Genomic DNA, 16,055 nt, shown 5'->3' on the forward strand with positions numbered 1-16,055 from the left:
CAATTTTCTTCCAAATCCTTCTCAAATCTTCTTCAAAAACTCAATTATCTTCTCAATTTCTTTCCAAATCTTTTTTAACTCATCATATCATCTCTTAATTCTTAGATGCATAACCAAATTTTCAGATTTAACATCTTTATATCTTTTTGAATTACAAATCTCATCTTTTTCATATCATTATTTTATTTTCTTCCATCAATCATATCTCTATGTCATATCTCTTTCAAATTTTTTGAATCCCTCCCCTCCTCCTATAAATATACATTCGGCCATCCCCTCCTCTCCACCATTTGAATTTGCCTCTTCTCCTCTCTCTCCCCTTTCCTTTCTTTTGCTTGAGGGCAAGCAAACCTCTAAGTTTCGTGTTTTTTTTCGTGATCACTGAGCTAAGACTCATCAAGATTATGGCACCTAAGGGAAAACAAACCAAATCAAGAGGCAATAAAGAGAATACTCCAAAGAGTCTTTGGAATCAAGAGAGGTTCCTAACCAAAGAACATGCAGACCATTACCACAAAATAATGGGTCTGAGGTCAGTGATCCCAGAAGTTAAATTCAATCTGAAAGAAGATGAATATTCGGAGATCCAAGAGCAAATTTGAAACAGAGGATGGGAAATTCTAGCTAATCCTGAAACAAAGGTTGGAAGAAACATGGTTCAGAAATTCTACTCGAATCTGTGGCTAACAGATAAGCAGAGAATAACTGGAACTGCCTTTCATACCTACCGAACCATGGTCAGAGGGAGGCTTATTTACTTCCATCTGGACAAAATAAGAGAGGTCTTCAAATTGCCTCAACTACAAGATGACCCAGAATCCTTTAATAGGAGAATGGTGAGAGTAGATAAGGGGTTGGATCAAGTTCTAGAGGACATATGCCTCCTTGGAACTAAGTGGATAACCAATTCAAAAGGTGTCCCAAACCAACTCAAGCGGGGAGATCTCAAACCAGTTGCAAGAGGCTGGTTGGACTTCATTGGGCATTCTATATTGCCCACTAGCAACTGCTCTAAGGTCACTGTCAAAAGAGCAGTGATGATTCATTGTATTATGCTTGGAAAAGAAGTGGAGATTCATCATCTGATTTCTTGTGAAATTTACACAATTGCAAACAAGAACTCCACTGAAGCTAAACTGGCCTACCCAAGCTTAATTTCTCTGCTATGTAAAGATGCTGGGGTAAGGATGGGAGTAGATGAATTCATCCCAATTGAACACCCAATCAGCAAGAAGTCAATGGAAGGACAAGTTCAAGACAACTCCATAAAAAAGAGGGCGCAGGAGTTCCTCCCAGAAATTCCAGAAATTGACTACTGGACCCGCCTAGAAGCATCTGTTACCAAGCTGCAAGAAGCTATGGAACAACCTAAGGAAGAACAGCAGAATCAAAACTGCATGCTCTACAAACTGCTGAAGGAACAGGAGAAGCAGCGGCGTGAGCTAAAGGAGCTGAAGCGCCAGAAGCTCTCCCTTGAAGGACCAAGCACCCCACAGATTAAGGGAGCATCCACTTCTCAAAATCAAGGTTGTTGAGTTCTAACTCTGTGATAACCTTTATTATTAATAGTCTATTTTAAGAGTTATTTATTTTTCTATTTTTTTATTTTCTGCCTTCTATTATTATTGGTTTGCTACTATATTTATTTTTGAGTCTTATTGTCATTCCATGATTAATAAAATTTAAAGTTTATGTCTTAAAGCTATGAATGTCCCATGAATCCATCACCTTCTTAAATAAAAAGTGTTTTTAATTGAAAAAAAAAGAAAAAGAAGTACATGAATTTCAAATTTTAAAACAGTTTAATTATTTTGATGTGGTGGCAATACTCTTGTTTTCTGAATGAATGCTTGAACAGTGCATATGTTTGAATTTGATGTTTATGAATGTTAAAATTATTGGCTCTTGAAAGAATGATGGAAAAGGAGAAATGTTATTGATAATCTGAAAAATCATAAAATTGATTCTTGAAGCAAGAAAAAGCAGTGAATAAAAAAAAAGAGAGGATGATATGCGAAAAAAAAAAGCCAATAGCCCTTTAAACCAAAAGGCAAGGGTAATAAAAAGGATTCAAGGCTTTGAGCATCAGTGGATAGGAGGGCCCACAAGAATAAAATCCTGGCCTAAGCGGCTAAACCCAGCTGTCCCTAATCGTGTGCTTGTGGCGTGAAGGTGTCAAGTGAAGACTTGAGACTGAGCAGTTAAAGTCGTGGTCCAAAAGCAGAAAGAGTGTGCTTAAGAACTCTGGACACCTCTAATTGGGGACTCTAGCAAAGCTGAGTCACAATCTGAAAATGTTCACCTAGTTATGTGTCTGTGGCATTTATGTATCCGGTGGTAATACTGGAAAACTAAATGCTTTGGGTCACGGCCAAGACTCATAAAGAAGCTGTGTTCAAGAATCAACATACTTAACTAGGAGAATCAATAACACTATCTGGATTCTAAGTTCCTATAGAAGCCAATCATTCTGAACTTCAAAGGATAAAGGGGGATGCCAAAACTGTTCAGAAGCAAAAAGCTAAAAGTCCCGCTCATCTAATTAATACTGATCTTCATAGATGTTTTTGGAATTCATTGTATATTCTATTCTTTTTATCCTATATGATTTTCAGTTTCTTGGGGACAAGCAACAATTTATGTTTGGTGTTGTGATGAGCAGATAATTTATACGCTTTTTGGCATTGTTTTTAGTATGTTTTTAGTATATTTTTATTAGTTTTTATTTAAAATTCACTTTTATGGACTTTACTATGAGTTTGTGTGTTTTTCTGTGATTTCAGGTATTTTCTGGCTGAAATTGAGGGACCTGAGCAAAAATCTGATTCAGAGGCTGAAAAAGGACTACAGATGCTGTTGGATTCTGACCTCCCTGCACTCAAAGTGGATTTTCTGGAGCTACAAAAACCCAATTGATGTGCTCTCAATTGCGTTGGAAAGTAGACGTCCTGGGCTTTCCAGCAATATATAATAATGCATACTTTTCTGGAGATTTGATGGCCCAAATAGGCGTTCTAAGTCAGCTCAAGAATTCTGGCGTTTAACGCCAGAACTGGCATAAAAACTGGAGTTAAACGCCCAAACTGGCACAAAAGCTGGCGTTTAACTCCAAGAAAAGTCTCTACACATGAAAGCTTTAATGCTCAGCCCAAGCACACACCAAGTGGGCCCCGGAAGTAGATTTTTACACTAACCACCCTAGCTTACTCATTTTTTGTAACCCTAGGTCACTAGTTTACTATAAAAACTACTTTTAGTGATTCATTTTGTACCTCATAACACTTTACACGTTTCATATTGTATTCTCTATGGCATGAGTCTCTAAACCCCATTGTTGGGGGTGAGGAGCTCTGCTGTTCTTCATGAATTAATGCAATTACTACTGTTTTCCATTCTATCACGCTTGCTTTTATTCTAAGATATTCATTCACACTTCAACCTGATGAATGTGATGATCCGTGACATTCATCATCATTCTCACCTATGAACGCGTGCCTGACAACCACCTCCATTCTACCTTAGATTGAATGCATATCTCTTAGCCTCATGATTTAGATCAGAGTCTTCGTGGTATAAGCTAGAATTATTGGTGGCCATTCCTGAGATCTGGAACGTCTAAACCTTGTCTGTGGTATTCTGAGTAGGATCTGAGAAGGGATGACTGTGACGAGCTTCAAACTCGCGAGTGTTGGGCGTAGTGACAGACGCAAAAGGATCAATGGATCTTATTCCGACATGATCGAGAACCGACAGATGATTAGCCGTGCGGTGACAGCGCATTTGGAACATTTTCACTGAGAGGATGGGAAGTAGCCATTGACAACGGTGATGCCCAACATAAATCTTGCCATGGAAAGAGCATTGCGTGCTTGAAGAAGAAGATAGTAGGAAAGCAGAGATTCAGAAGACAAAGCATCTCCAAAGCCTCAACCTGTTCTTCATTACTGCATAACAAGTATTTATTTCATGTTCTTTTACTTTTTACAATTAAATCTGAGAATTATTGATATCCTGACTAAGAGTTACAAGATAACCATAGCTTTTTTCAAGCCGACAATCTCCGTGGGATCGATCCTTACTCACGTAAGGTATTACTTGGACGACCCAGTGCACTTGCTGGTTAGTTGTGCGGAATTGCAAAAGTGTGATTGGGATTTCGTGCACCAGTTTTAAACTGGAAAAAATGTCATTTTATGGTGACTGAAGGAATTGTCCTTGGGCATAAAATTTCGAACAAAGGAATAGAGGTGGATTAAGCTAAGGTAGAGGTAATTGAAAATTTACCACCACCCACCAATGTTAAGGCAATCGGAAGCTTTCTGGGACAGGCAGGAATCTACAAGAGGTTTATAAAGGATTTTTCAAAAATTGCAAAACCTCTGAGTAATCTGCTAGCTACTTATATACCATTTGTCTTTGACCCAGAGTGTTTGCAGGCCTTTCAGACTCTGAAGGCTAAGCTGGTCACAGCACCTATCATTTCTGCACCAGACTGGACATTACCATTCGAATTAATGTGTGATGCCAGTGACCACGCTATTGGTGCAGTATTGGGACAAAGGCATAACAAGCTTCTGCACGTCATTTACTATGCCAGCCGTGTTCTAAATGACGCACAGAAGAACTACACAACCACAGAAAAAGAGCTGCTTGCAGTGGTTTATGCCATTGACAAGTTTAGATCCTATTTAGTAGGAACCAAACTGATTGTGTACACTGACCATGCTGCTCTTAAATATCTACTCACAAAGCAGGATTCGAAACCCAGGCTCATATGATGGTTGTTGCTTCTGCAAGAGTTTGATATAGAAATAAGAGACAGAAAAGGGACAGAGAACCAGGTAGCTGATCACCTGTCCCGTATAGAACCAGTAACAGGGGCATCCCTCCCTCCTACTGAGATCTCTGAAACCTTTCCGGATGAGCAACTCTTTGCCATTCAGGAAGTACCATGGTTTGCAGACATTGCAAACTATAAAGCTGTGAGATTCATACCCAAGGAGTATAGTAGATAGCAAATAAAAAAATTAATTTCTGATGCAAAGTACTACTTGTGGGATGAACTATATCTTTTAAGAGATGTGCAGACGAAATGATCCGCAGATGCGTGCCTAGAGAAGAGGCACAGAAGATCCTATGGAACTGCCATGGATCACAATATGGAGGATATTTCGGAGGTGAGCGAACAGTCACTAAGATCTTCCAATGTGGCTTCTACTGGCCTACCCTCTATAGAGAATCCCGAGAGTTTGTACGTAACTGTGACAGTTGCCACAGAGCTAGCAATCTGCCTCATGGTTACGCCATGCCTCAGCAAGGGATCTTAGAGTTTGAATTATTTGATGTATGGGGTATTGACTTCATGGGGCCTTTCCCACCATCAGACTCAAACACTTACATTTTAGTGGCAGTAGACTATATATCAAAATGGGTAGAGGCAATTGCCACACCCACTAATGATACTAAGATAGTGCAGAAGTTCCTCCAGAAGCACATCTTCAGTAGATTTGGTGTCCCTAGAATACTAATCAGTGATGGAGGGACTCATTTCTACAATAAACAGCTTGATTCTGCTCTGATCCGATATAGAATTAACCACAAAGTGGCAACTACATATCATCCACAGATAAATGGGAAGGCTGAAGTCTCAAATAGAGAACTAAAACAAATCCTGGAATGGACTATAAGTACCCGTAGAAAGGATTGGGCAAGGAGTCTGGATGACGCTCTATGGGCATACAGAACTGCATTCAAAACTCCTATAGGGACCTCTCCATACCAGCTTGTGTATGGAAAAGCTTGTCACCTGCCAGTGGAACTGGAACACAAGGCCTACTGGGCAACCAGATTCCTAAACCTTGATGCCAAGTTAGCTGGGGAGAAAAGATTGCTCCAGTTGAATGAGCTAGAGCAATTCAGACTCAATGCTTTTGAAAATGCAAAAATTTACAAGGAGAAAGCAAAAAGGTGGCATGACAAGAAACTGTCATCCATAGTCTTTGAGCCAGGACAGAAGGTTCTGCTCTTTAACTCTAGGCTCAGATTATTCTCTGGGAAATTAAAATCCCGGTGGAGGGGACCATATGTGATTACAAGTGTGTCACCATATAGATATGTAGAGCTTCAGGATATTGACTCTGACAAAATGTTCATTGTTAAGCAAGAATGATGAGCAAGAACACCCAAGGCATTATCATGAAAGCAATGTTGAGCAAGAATGCTCAAAACTGAGACTAGATTAAAGCTCAGTAAAGTCCAGCTAAAGACAATAAAGAAGCGCTTGCTGGGAGGCAACCCAGCCATTAGCAAGGTTTATTTGTTATCTAAATAATAATTATAGGAGTTTGATATAAATTATCTTCAAGGTTAATTATCAACTGCAGGAATTCACAGAGTTACAGAAGGATTCAGAGCTTAAAGCAGAGAAAAGGAGCTCACTGGCACGAAAACGCCAGTAAGGGGTATTTTGGGTGTTAAATGCCAGAATGGGTACCATTCTGGGCATTTAATGCCAGAATTGCAGCATCCTGGGCATTCAAAAAAATGCCCAGTGACAAAGGATTTCCGGCGTTTAACGCCATCCAGGGTACCTGGCTGGGCGTTAAACGCCCACAATGGCCAACATATGGGCGTTAAACGCTAGAATGGATACCATTCTAGGCGTTTTACGCCAGAAAAGGCAGGGGGAGGAGATTTTGTTTCCATTTCAAATTTTTTCAAACTTTCATGTTTTAATTCATAATTTTCTGCATAAAAATGTTACAAATTTTTATCACTCACACTTAATTTTCAAAAATGTAATAATCTTCTAAATCCCTTTTCAATTTTCTTTCAAATCCTTTTCAAATCTTTTTCAAAAACTCATTTATCTTTTCAAATCCTTTCCAAATCTTTTCCAACTCATAATATCTTCTCTTAATTCTTAGATGCATCAACAAATTTTCAGATTTAACTTTTTTATATATTTTTCATATCTCTTGAATTTTAAAATCTCATCTTTTTCATATCATGATTCATTTTTTTTTACCAATCATATCTTTCTATCATATCCTTTTCAAAATTTTTGAAACCCCACCCCTCCACTTTTAAATACACGTTCGGCCATCCCCTCTCCTCCACAACTCGAATTTGACTCTCCTCCTATTCTTCTCCTATCCTTTCTTTTGCTTCAGGACAAGCAAACCTCGAAGTTTGGTGTGTTTTTCCGTGATCACCGAGCTAAGACTCATTAAGATCATGGCCCCTAAGGAAAAATAAACCACTTCAAGAGGCAAGAAAGAGAATACTCCAAAGCCACTTTGGAATCAAGAGAGATTCTTACCCAAAGAACATGCAGACTATTACCACAAAATAATGGGTCCGAGGTCAGTAATCCCTGAAGTTAAATTCAATCTGAAAGAAGACGAATATCCAGAGATCCAAGAGTAGATTCGAAATAGTGGCTGGGAAATTCTAGCTAATCCTGAGACAAAAGTGGGAAGAAACATGGTTCTGGAATTCTACTCAAATCTGTGGTTGACAGATAAGCAGAGAATGACTGGAACTGCCTTCCATACCTTTCGAACTATGATCAGAGGGGGGATTATTTACTTCCACCTTGACAAAATAAGAGAGGTCTTCAAGCTGCCTCAACTGCAAGATGATCCATAATCCTTTAATAGGAGAATGGTGAGAGTAGATAAGCGATTGGACCAAGTTCTAGAGGACATATGCCTTCCTAGAACTAAGTGGATAACCAACTCAAAAGGTGTCCCAAACCAACTCAAGAGAGGAGATCTCAAACCAGTCGCTAGGTGATGGTTAGACTTCATTAGGCATTCTATACTTCCCACTAGGAACCGCTCTGAGGTCACTGTCAAAAGAGTAGTGATGATTCATTGCATTATGCTGGGAAACAAAGTGGAGATTCATCATCTAATTTCTTGTGAGATCTACACAATTGCAAATAAGAACTCCACTGAAGCCAAATTGGCTTACCCAAGCTTAACCTCTCTGCTATGTAAAGATGCTGGGGTGAAGATAGGAGTAGATGAGTTTATCCCAGTTGAGCACCCAATTACCAAGTCAATGGAAGGACAACAAGTGCAAGATAACTCCATCAAAAGGAGGGCGCAGGAGTTCCTCCTAGAAATTCCTCAGATTGACTACTGGACCCGCCTAGAAGCATCTGTCACCAAGCTGCAAGAAGCTATGGATCAACTTAAGGAAGAACAGCAAAATCAAAATAGCATGCTCTGTAAACTGCTTAAGGAGCAAGAAAAGCAAGGGCGTGAGCTACAGGAGCTAAAGTGCCAAAGGCTCTCCCTTGAGGGACCAGACACCCCTCAAAATCAAGGTTGTTGAGTCCTAACTCTGTCATAACTTTTGTTATTAGAGATCTATTTTAAGAGTCATTTAAATTTATGTTTTTCAATTTCTTGATTTTATTATTATTGGTCTGCTTTTATGTTTATTTTACGCCTTATTTTTTTTATTTTATGATTAATAAAATTTAGAGTCTATGCCTTAAAGCTATGAATGTCCTATGAATCCATCACCTTTCTTAAATGAAAAATGTTTTTAATTGCAAAAGAACAAGAAATACATGGTTTCATATTCTATCTTAAAATTAGTTTAATTATTTTGATGTGGTAACAATACCTTTTATTTTCTGAATGAATGCTTGAACAGTGCATATTTTTGAATTTGTTATTTATGAATGTTAAAATTGTTGGCTCTTGAAAGAATAAGTAAAAAGCAGAAATGTTACTTGATAATCTGAAAAATTATAAAATTGATTCTTGGAGCAAGAAAAAGCAGTGAATACAAAGCTTGCGAAAAAAATGGCAAAAAATAAAAGAAAAAGAAAGAAAAAGAGAAAGCAAGCAGAAAAAGCCAATAACCCTTTAAACTAAAAGGCAAGGGTAAAGAGGATCCAAGGCTTTGAGCATTAATGGATAGAAGGGTCTAAAGGAATAAAATCCTGGCCTAAGCGGCTAAATCAAGCTGTCCCTAAACATGTGCTTGTGGCATGAAGGTCCAAGTGAAGAGCTTGAGACTGAGTGGTTAAAGTCGTGGTCCAAAGGAAAAAGAGTACGCCAGCTCCTTACTCTTTTCTGGCGTTAAACGCCAGAACTGGCATAAAAGTTGGAGTTAAACGCCCAAACTGACACAAAAGCTGGTGTTCAATGCCAGGAATAGCCTATGCACGTAAAAGCTTCAGTGCTCAGCCCAAACACACACCAAGTGGGCCCCGGAAGTGGATTTCTGCACTATCTATCTTAGCTTACTCATTTTCTATAAACCTAGGTTACTAGTTGAAAATACATAAGTGAAAATGGGGTTCATTGGTCTCGGCCCCAGAGGGGAACCGGAGTAACCAAGACTCTATGATCTGAAGATAAAACTCAGGATGTCTAATACAATAATAAAAAGTTCTATTTATAATAAACTAGCTACTAGGGTTTACAGAAGTAAGTAATTGATGCATAAATCCACTTCCGGGGCCCACTTGGTGTGTGCTTGGGCTGAGCTTGAATGTTACACGTGCAGAGGCTCTTTCTGGAGTTGAACGCCAGGTTGTAACGTATTTCTGGCGTTCAACTCTGGTTTGTGACTTGTTTCTGGCGTTTAACTCCAGACAGCAGCATAGAACTGGAGTTCAACGCCCTTTTACGTCATCTAAACTCGTTCAAAGTATGGACTATCATACATTTCTGGAAAGCCCTGGATGTCTACTTTCCAACGCAATTGGAAGTGCGCCATTTTGAGTTTTGTAGCTCCAGAAAATCCACTTTGAGTGCAGGGAGGTCAGAATCCAACAGCATCAGCAGTCCTTCTTCAACCTCTGAATTTGATTTTTGCTCAAGTCCCTCAATTTCAGCCAGAAAATACCTGAAATCACAGAAAAACACACAAACTCATAGTAAAGTCCAGAAATGTGAATTTAACATAAAAACTAATGAAAACATCCCTAAAAGTAACTAGATTCTACTAAAAACATACTAAAAACAATGCCGAAAAGCGTATAAATTATCCACTCATCACAACACCAAACTTAAATTGTTGCTTGTCCCCAAGCAACTGAAAAGAAAATAGGATGAAAAGAAGAGAATATACTATAAATTCCAAACTATCAATGAAACATAGCTCCAATCAGATGAGCGGGACTTGTAGCTTTTTGCCTCTTGAATAGTTTTGGCATCTCACTTCATCCATTGAAGTTTAGAATGATTGGCATCTATAGGAACTCAGGGTTCAGATAGTGTTATTGATTCTCCTAGTTTAGTATGATGATTCTTGAACACAGCTGTTTTATGAGTCTTGGCCGTGGCCCTAAGCACTTTGTGTTCCAGTATTACCACCGGATACATAAATTCCACAGACACATAATTGGGTGAATCATTTCAGATTGTGACTCAGCTTTGCTAAAGTCCCTAATTAGAGGTGTCTAGGGTTCTTAAGCACACTCTTTTTTTGCTTTGGACCTTGACTTTAACCGCTCAGTCTCAAGTTTTCACTTGACACCTTCACGCCACAAGCACATGGTTAGGGACAGCTTGGTTTAGCCGCTTAGACCAGGATTTTATTCCTTTAGGCCCTCCTATCCACTGATGCTCAAAGCCTTGGGATCCTTTTTATTTGCCCTTGCCTTTTGGTTTTAAGGGTTATTGGCTTTTTGCTCTTGCCTCTTGGTTTTAAGAGCTTTTGGCTTTTTTTGCTTGCTTTTTCTTTTTCTTTCTATATTTTTTTTTCTGCAAGCTTTGTTCTTTGCTGCTTTTTCTTGCTTCAAGAATCATTTTTGATGATTTTTCAGATTATCAAATAACATGTCTCCTTGTCATCATTCTTTCAAGAGCCAACATATTTAACATTCATAAACAACAACTTCAAAAGACATATGCACTGTTCAAGCATTCATTCAGAAAACAAGAAGCATTGTCACCACATCAATATAATTAAACTAAGTTCAAGGATAAATTCGAAACTCATGTACTTCTTGTTCTTTTGAATTAAAACATTTTTCATTTTAAGAGAGGTGATGGATTCATAGAACATTCATAACTTTAAGACAAAGTTACTAACTACTAATGATCATGTAATGAAGACACAAACATAGATAAGCACTTAACATAGAGAAAAAGAAAAATAGAAAGTGAGAACAAGGAATGAGTCCACCTTAGTGATGGTGGCGTTTTCTTCTTGAGGAACCAATGATGTCCTTGAGCTCTTCTATGTCTCTTCCTTGTCTTTGTTGCTCCTCCCTCATTGCTTTTTTATCTTCTCTGATTTCATGAAGGATGATGGAGTGCTCTTGATGTTCCACCCTTAGTTGTCCCATGTGGGAACTTAATTCTCCTAGGGAGGTGTTGATTTGCTCCCAATAGTTTTGTGGAGGAAAATGCATTTGAGGCATCTCCGGGATCTCATGGTGATGAGCTTCCTGCGCCTCTTGAGCTCCATGAATGGGCTCTCTTACTTGCTCCATCTTTTTCTTAGTGATGGGCTTCTCTTCCTCAATGTGAATGTCTCCTTCTATGAAAGCTCCAGCTGAGTAACATAGATGGCAAATAAGATGAGGAAAAGCTAGCCTTGCCCCAGGGGAGGGCTTTTCGGCTATTTTGTAGAGTTCAAGGGAGATGACTTCATGAACTTCTACTTCCTCTCCAATCATGATGCTCTGGATCATGATGGCCCGATCCACAGTAACTTCAGATCGGTTGCTAGTGGGGATGATGGAGCGTTGGATGAACTCCAACCATCCTCTAGCCACAGGCTTGAGGTCCAGTCTTCTTAGTTGAACCGGCTTGCCTTTGGAGTCAATCTTCCATTGAGCTCCTTCCACACATATGTCCATGAGGACTTGGTCCAACCTTTGATTAAAGTTGACCCTTCTAGTGTAGGGGCGCTCATCTCCTTGCATCATAGGCAAGTTAAACGCCAACCTCACATTTTCCGAACTAAAATCTAAGTATTTCCCCCGAACCATTGTAACATAATTCTTTGGATTCGGGTTCTTACTTTGATCATGGTTCCTAGTGATCCATGCATTGGCATAGAACTCTTGAACCATTAGGATGCCGACTTGTTGGATGGGGTTTGTTAGAACTTCCCAACCTCTTCTTTGGATTTCATGTCGGATCTCCGGATATTCATTTTTCTTGAGTTTGAAAGGGACCTCGGGGATCACCTTCTTCTTGGCCACAATATCATAGAAGTGGTCTTGATGGGCTTTGGAGATGAATCTTTCCATCTCCCATGACTCGGAGGTGGAAGCTTTTGTCTTCCCTTTCCCTTTTCTAGAGGATTCTCCGGTCTTAGGTGCCATCAATGGTAATGGAAAAACAAAAAGCTTATGCTTTTACCACACCAAACTTAGAATTTTGCTCGCCCACGAGCAAGAGAAGAAAGAATAGATGAAGAAGAAGAAGAAAATATGGAGAGGAGGGGGGAGGTGTGTTTCGGCCAAGAAGAGAAAGGAGGGTTGTGTTGTGAGAAAATGAGGAAGAATGGAGGGGTATATATAGGGAAGGGAGGGTGGGTAAGTTCGGCCATTTAGGGTGGGTTTGGGTGGGAAATTGATTTTGAATTTTGAAGGTAGGTGGAGTTTATGAGGTAGGTTTATGGGGAAGAGTGGATGGATGTGAGTGGTGAAGAGGTGATGGGGAAGAAAGATTGAGGTGATTGGTGAAGGGTTTTGGGGAAGAGTGTTTATGGGATTGTGTGAAAGAGGGGTGAGAAGAAGTGAGTGGAGGTAGGTGGGGATCCTGTGGAGTCCACAGATCCTGAGGTGATCCTGTAGGGTCTACAGATCCTGAGGTGTTCAAGGATTTACAATCTTGCACCAAATTGGGCATGCAAAATGCCCTTGCACACAACTCTGGGCGTTCAGCGCCAGATTGGTGCTTGTTCTGGGCGTTCAGTGCCAGCTCTTCTCCAGGGTGCATTTCTGGCATTCAAACGCCCAGATGCTGCCCATTTCTGGTATTCAGCGCCAGAACCATGCTCTATTCTGGCGTTGAACGCCCAAAACATGCTTCTTACTGGCGTTTAAACGCAAGTAAGGTCTTCCTCCAGGGTGTGATTTTTCTTCTGCTATTTTTGATTCCGTTCTCAAATTTTTTATTTATTTTGTGACTCCACATGATCATGTACCTATAAAGACATATAACTAATAAAAATATAATTGAATAAAAATTGGGTTGCCTCCCAACAAGCGCTTCTTTAATGTCAATAGCTTGACAGTGGGCTCTCATGGAGCCTCACAGATGTGCAGAGCTTTGTTGAGACCTCCCAACACCAAACTTAGAGTTTGGATATGGGGGTTTGACACCAAACTTAGAGTTTGGTTGTGGCCTCCCAACACCAAACTTAGAGTTTGACTGTGGGGGCTTTGTTTGACACTGCTTTGAGAGAAAATTTTTATGCTTCCTCTCCATGGATGCAGAGAGAGATCCTTGAGTTGTAAACACAAGGTTGTCCTCATTTATTTGAAGGATCAATTCTCCTCTGTCCACATCAATCACAGCTCTTGCTGTGGCTAGGAAGGTTCTTCCAAGGATGATGAATTCATCCTCATACTTCCCAGTATCTAGGACTATGAAATCAGCAGGGATGTAAAGGCCTTCAACCTTTACTAACACGTCCTCTACTTGTCTATAAGCCTGTTTTCTTGAATTGTCTGCCATCTCTAGTGAGATTTTAGTGGCTTGCACCCCAAAGATTCCCAGTTTCTCTATTACAGAGAGGGGCATTAGGTTTATTCCTGAACCAAGGTCACACAGAGCCTTAAAGATCATGGTGCCTATGGTACAAGGTATTAAGAACTTTCCAGGATCCTGTTTCTTCTGAGGCAATGTCAGTTGATCCAGATCACTTAGTTCATTGGTGAACAAGGGAGGTTCATCTTCCCAGGTTTCAATACCAAATAATTTGGCATTCAGCTTCATGATTGCACCAAGGAACTTGGCAGCTTGCTCTTCAGTAACATCGTCATTCTCTTCAGAAGAGGAATACTCATCAGAGCTCATGAAGGGCATAGGGAGGTTTAATGGAATCTCTATGGTCTCTAGATGAGTCTCAGATTCCTTTGGTTCCTCAGAGGGAAACTCCTTAATGATTACTGGACGTCCCAGGAGGTCTTCCTTTGCTAAGCTAGATGGATTCTGCTCAGAATTCTCTGTCTGTTGCTGAGTGGATGATGGAAAAGGTTTACTATTGTTAAACCTATTTATTCTACCATTATTAAAGCCTTGTTAAGGCTTTTGTTGATCCTTCCATGTGAAATTTGGATGATTTCTCCATGATGGATTATAGGTGTTTCCATAGGGTTCACCCATATAATTTACCTCTGCTATTGCAGGGTTCTTAGGATCATAGGCCTCTTCTTCAGAAGGCGCCTCTTGAGTACTGTTGGATGCAACTTGCATTCCATTCAGACTCTGAGAAATCATATTGACTTGCTGAGTCAATATTTTATTCTGAGCCAATATGGCATTCAGAGTATCAATTTCAAGAACTCCCTTCTTCATAGGCACCCCATTACTCACAGGATTCCTCTCAGAAGTGTACATGAACTGGTTATTAGCAGCCATGTCAATGAGTTTTTGAGCTTCTGCAGGCGTTTTCTTTAAGTGAATGGATCCACCTGCGGAAGTATCCAATGACATTTTAGCCAATTCAGATAGACCATCATAGAATATATCCAGGATGGTCCATTCTGAAAGCATGTTAGAAGGACACTTTTTGGTCAGTTCTTTGTATCTCTCCCAAGCTTCATAGAGGGATTCACCTTCTTTCTGTCTGAAGATCTGAACATCCACTCTAAGCTTACTCAGCTTTTGAGGAGGAAAGAACTTGGCTAAGAAAGTCTTGACCAGCTTATCCCAAGAGTTCAGGCTATCCTTAGGTTGAGAGTCCAACCATACTCTAGCTCTGTCTCTTACAGCAAAAGGGAAAAGCATGAGCCTGTAGACTTCAGGATCTACTCCATTAGTCTTAACAGTATCGCATATCTGTAAGAATTCAATTAAGAACTGAAAAGGATCTTCAGATGGAAGTCCATGAAACTTGCAGTTCTGCTGCATCAGAGAAACTAATTGAGGTTTAAGCTCAAAATTGTTTGCTCCAATGGTAGGGATGGAGATGCTTCTTCCATGTAAATTGGAATTAGGTGTAGTAAAGTCACCAAGCATCCTCCTTGCATTATTATTATTTTCGGCTGCCATCTCCTCTTCTTGTTCGAAAATTTCTGAAAGGTGCTTGCTGGATTGTTGTAATTTAGCTTCTCTTAGTTTCCTCTTCAGAGTCCTTTCAGGTTCTGGATCTGCTTCAACAAGAATATTCTTGTCTTTGCTCCTGCTTATATGAAAAAGAGGGAACAGAAAAATAATAATAATAATAGGGATCCTTTTTACCCAGGTATAGAGGTCCCTGTGTGAGTAGAAGAAAAGAAGAAGAGAAAATCTGAACTCAGAGAGAGAGAGGGGGGTTCGGATTTTTGGTGAGTGAGGAAGAGGATTTTCGAAAATTATTTTTGAAAAATGGTTAGTGATTTTCGAAAATTTTTTTTGAAAAAGGTTAGTAATTTTCGAAAATAAAAATAAAAAATTATAATAATTAGTTTATTAAAAAGAAATTTTGAAAAAGAGGGAAGATATTTTCGAAAATTATAGAGAGAGAGGTAGTTAGGTAGTTGAAAAAGATAAGAAACAAACAAAAAGTTAGTTAGTTAGTTGAAACAAATTTGAAAATCAATTTTGAAGAGATAAGAAGATAGGAAGTTAGAAAAGATATTTTAAAATCAAATTTTTGAAAAAGATAAGATAAGAAGATATTTTTGAAAAGATATGATTGAAATTAGTTTTGAAAAAGATTTTATTTTTAAAATCACAATTAATGACTTGATTCACAAGAAATCACAAGATATGATTCTAGAACTTAAAGTTTGAATCTTTCTTAACAAGTAAGTAACAAACTTGAAATTTTTGAATCAAAACATTAATTGTTGAGGATATTTTCGAAAATTATGAGATAAATTAAGAAAAAGATTTTTGAAAAATATTTTTATAATTTTC

General features: G+C 39.1%; 1 non-coding gene across 1 annotated transcript; it reads left to right on the forward strand.

Moving 5' to 3' along the window:
• Window positions 1-14,702: 14,702 nt before the first annotated feature.
• On the forward strand, window positions 14,703-14,810 carry LOC148555812 (small nucleolar RNA R71). The gene has a single exon (XR_015886618.1). It is a non-coding gene; the product is annotated as a small nucleolar RNA R71 (small nucleolar RNA).
• The last annotated feature ends 1,245 nt before the right edge of the window (window positions 14,811-16,055 follow it).

Source organism: Arachis ipaensis, chromosome B6, assembly GCF_059453495.1.
Source record: "Arachis ipaensis isolate K30076 ecotype BB chromosome B6, ASM5945349v1, whole genome shotgun sequence".
NCBI lineage: Eukaryota > Viridiplantae > Streptophyta > Magnoliopsida > Fabales > Fabaceae > Arachis > Arachis ipaensis.